Here is a 4,822-nt window from a genome sequence, read left to right as displayed (position 1 = left end):
CTACTTCTACTCACATGTTATTGGTTACAAAGTAGCCACATGGTTTAGCCCAGCAGAAAGAGACCCTAGGAGGTATAGTCTTTAGCTAGGGAGCAATGTGTACAACTAAGAAAACATGTTTATTTAAAAAAGATATTCATGAATATGAGCATTATTTGGTACATACTACTCAGTTAGCCATTCAATTATATATGTTCCTCTTTCTTCTCACTCATGGAAAAAAAATTGGAAATTTTTTTCCAAAGGAAAAGAATTCCCAAGGGTCTATTCAGTCTTATTATCAGGAAAAAAAGGTCTATTTTTCACTTCTGTAGAAAGCAAAAAAAAAAAAAAAAAATTATAACTTAACTCTAAATACTAATGAACTTCTAAAGCAACTGATATTCTCATACATGGTTGAAAAAATAAAATTGAAAATTTCCAGATTTTTGATAAACCATTTGACATATGAAATGAAAACTGCAGAGTTTTACATAAACTTTTATCTAGTAACATAATTAATAACCTAATTATATCATAATTTCACAAAAAATGGTTTAGTGATAATTTGGTACTAATGTAAGTTGGAGGCAAATGAGTAAATATTAAAAAATAAATTATGAAACATCTACTGATGTAATATTGTGCTTGAAGTTACACTTAAAACATTTTTAATGAGCTTATACACAATATCATAAATTGAAGAAAACTTTAGAATGAAAAGTATATATCCATTAATGTCTCTAAGATAATAGAAAGATAGCTATAGATATAAAATTAAATATTCCATTTAATGATGTCATTGGGCTTCTTCAGTTTCGTTGCCAGAATTTATTCTTCCTTCTCAAATGGCCTCAATATTTTTCTGATAGTTTCTCATATGAGGAATGCTGAATACACATGTCCCACTGTCCCTAGGCCTCTTGATACTCTCCTGTTAATGCTGCTACATAGTTGAAGCCTATGATGTTGTTTGTGGGAATTGGTGATGTGAATCAAGGTTTCTGATTACCTTGTGGTTGTTTTGTGCTTGCACTGGGATTTCCCTGCCCAAAAGAATAGGGTTAACATTTCCCTATGCAAAAGTACAGGGTTAACATTCCCCAGTTGCTACGGCATGCTGGCCCCTGGTCTCTGCACAAACGTTCAGGGATGTCAGTTTTAACCTTGAGTTGCAGACACTCTCTCCTAGGAATAGAAGATTTTGAACATAGCAAGATAATCATTCATAATGTCTCACCTGTGATGTAGCCTTCAAATCTGCCTGCTTTCCAGAAACTTTCTCACAAATAACCTTTTGGTGATAGAAACCTATCTAATAAACATGTGGAACCAGCTTTGGATCACTGTTCCTCCAACAGTGGACAGTACCCACCTGATTCCACCTTTCTCTCTAAATGTTAGTGTGTCTTGTCTTAATCCTCTGTCACCCCTCACTAGTTTCTGAAGTAATGGCTGTGCAGGTCAGGGCAGTTGTCTCTCTGCTGGATACAACTAACTCTCTGGAGACTGTCTCTGATATCATTGTTCTGGCCTACAAGGGGTCAGTGATACCCTTTTCTTGTTCTGTTTCAAGAAAAACATGACTTTCCTTAAACTAGGTGCCTTGTAACTACTTTTCACTAAAGCCAGACTGATCTTACCCTAAAGGAAATATTTCACATGTTCATACCCCAGAGTCCAGAATAAACTTTTCACCTGCTCTTAAAGAGTAAACAATAGACTATTACTATTAATTGCAGATAAATAGCATCTACTAATTAATAAGTGTTATTTTAATTAAATGTGGCCAACTATTAGTCTGAAAGTCACTCTCAGGATTAAAAAAGTAAATATTAGGTTCTTCTCTTTAAAGAATTAAAAGAGATGAAACTGTCATACAATTATACTTAGATAAAAATGGAAACAGCATATTAATTAGTTGCTAAATTTCATGATACAGAATGGAACCACAAAAAATGAGAGCTTAGGCAAGATAATTTCCAAGGGTCTTAAAAAATCCCTATAAGTTGTGTCTTTGCCGTTCATGTATAGACATTTCAATGAGTAAGAATGATTTCTGTAGTGTCAGCACTATATAGTAATGTAACCATAATTTTCTAAATATGTTTCAAAGGTGCTGGGAGCCATTAGCCAAGTAGGTATGACAATTTCCTTGCCAGTGTACCCCATGTTGCAGTTACATTGAATGTAGGTGACCTTGTTCAAGGACCAAGGCGGATTAGGGCGTTCCCGGTTTAGGTTCCAGGTTTAAGGTTTAAGATTATTCCTGCTGGGAATAGGGCGTATCCTGCTGCCTGAGTTCCCCTTGAGTTCTCACGGGATTCAGACAGAGTATTCTTTGGGAGATAGAAGCCCAGTGGAGGTGGATTTGGGCAGAGAACGTGGATTTCCCCAGAACGTGATTGTAGACGGCTGGTGTGAGTTCGGGAATAAAGAGTTGCTGTTTGAATCTACAAGCTGTGTGGTGGCTCCTGATTGTGTGCCCAGCCAGACTGCGGCACAAAGGCACTTTGGTTCTAAACACTATATATTCATTAAAGTGATGTTTATGGAAATACAATTGATTATCCTCATCTTTTGCTGTTCAGTGTGCAGAATTCAAGGTGATTTTGATCAGGTATTACTGTAATGCCATTATCTCATAGAATACTACCTACAGTCTTTTAAGATGTGAATTACTATCCACATTTCAGAAATGTTGAAAATGAGTCCAGAGAGTTAAAGTAGTTTTCCTGATCATATTGGTGACACACAAAACTGGTATAAGTGCTGAGTACTCAGGAAATGTCAGAATAAAAAGCTGGGACATGGGGTGGATCAGGATGGGGGAGGGACAGAGGTGAAAGTTTGCTTTCAAACAGAAAATATTTTTGGAGGGAAGGATATGTACTAGAAATAAATATGACTTTGGAGAATTAGAATAAATCTTTGATATTAAGTTTTAAGAAAGGAAAATAAAGAAAACGATAAAGTAAAAATATATTAAAGAAAGAAACCAGAAGAAAGAGTAAGTTAAATGAGAAATCACAGGAAAAATAACATAAGAGGGAAGACAACCCTTAATTCCCATTTCTTACAACTTCCCTTCCCCCAATGAGCATTTTTATATGTTCTCCAAATTCCAATCTCTTGACATGGAGTCTTTGTATCTGCTTTCTTTGCCCAATTACCATCCTAGTTCTAACTGTTAGACATTGTATTCCTAGCATAACAAGACTACCATGAAGGAAGAAAAAAAATCAGGTGAAAGTAAAAAATACTTGGAAGTTAAGAATATGACCATAGAAATTTCTAAAAATCAGTAGTCTAATATTAATATTTACACACACACCAACTACCCAAAGAAACACAGGAAGATTTATGAATTTGCAAGTCAAAAAATTTTCTATTTTATTTGAAGTTAAAACAACAGTTCAAAGGATAATTTGAAATACATACATACATATATATATATATATATATATATATAAATATATATATATATATATATATGAGTGTGTGTACATATATATATATACACACACACACAAAATAGCAAAATGTTATTTGCAAAATAAGCAAAGTTTTTATCTAAATAGAGCAATAATGTAATGTTTTGCATCATTTTTTTTTCTCCAGTTGTATTTTTAAGTTCTGAACAAATTCATTTGCATTGCTTTAAATAGATAATTTTAAGGAATATCTCAATATCTGTAGAACTCTACAAAATTCTACAAGTTTAGTCAAAGAAGATACTCTCAGAGAGGACATTCCTATAGATCAATCCATCTCCAAAGGGTTTTCTGGACAATGCCCAACACTCCATAAAAAGGACCCTCAGTAATGTTTTGCCCATAATCTAAGTCTGTAATTTCCTGATCTCAGAGAGGACTCACAAGTTTTAATTTCCAAGCACTTAGGAAGCTTTTAAAGAATGATCTTCAGAACAAAAGTGAGTAACCCAAGAAAGAATAATACTAAGGTTCTAGAAGACATGTGTCCTATCCACTTTCATTGCTCCATTGTTGCAGGAGAAAAGGTAAGCTCCAAATGATACCTAAGCATCAATTGCTGAAGACACGCACTCAGAAGAACAACATACAAAACATTTAAAGTGCAATGTTATATGTTGAAGCATTTGAGATAATTATTTCTAATTTTTGACAGCTCTTTTGCTATATTTTAAAAAGAAATACATAAATAGAAACAGAAAACTAAACAAATAAAATATGCCATTTTTAGTCAGGCTTAGTGGTGCATTCCCACAACCTCAGTGATTCCGGAGACTGAGAGGAGGATCATAAGCTTAAGGCCAGCCTCTGCAACTTGGTGAGACCCTATGCAACTTAGCAAGACCCTGACTGAAAATAAAAATAAAAAGAGCTGGAGGTATTACTCAATGGTAGAACTCCCTGAAGTCAGTACAATAGTCGGAAGTATCACACACACAAAAAAGCCATTATCAATTTCAATTTCACAAAAGCATTATTTTACAGGAATATGAAATAAAAATTCATAAGTAATATCTACAAATGTAATGCATTCATGATGTAATGATATTGGTTAACAGATAGAGGGAAAGGGAGCTTGAAATAAGATGACCAAATCATCACCTATTACAAAAGTTCATATACAATGAAATATATAGGTCTACATAAATTAAATTCCTCAAATCTTTGCTTCTTGTTTTCTAACTTAGATTTGTAGGTCTTTCCTTTTCTAATATTCTAGTGCCTAAACTTTCAATACTCAGAAGAAAGCAAAAAGAATGAAGAATGAATTACATGTGCATCGGCATAAAGAACTTGCAAATTCTTGTATGGAAAGCAAGTCTTTAGTATGTGCAAGCATATATTTTCTT

Source organism: Marmota marmota, unplaced genomic scaffold (assembly GCF_001458135.2).
Source record: "Marmota marmota marmota unplaced genomic scaffold, marMar, whole genome shotgun sequence".
Lineage (NCBI taxonomy): Eukaryota > Metazoa > Chordata > Mammalia > Rodentia > Sciuridae > Marmota > Marmota marmota.
The sequence above is the reverse complement of the archived record's forward strand: the minus strand, read 5'-3'. Positions refer to the sequence as shown.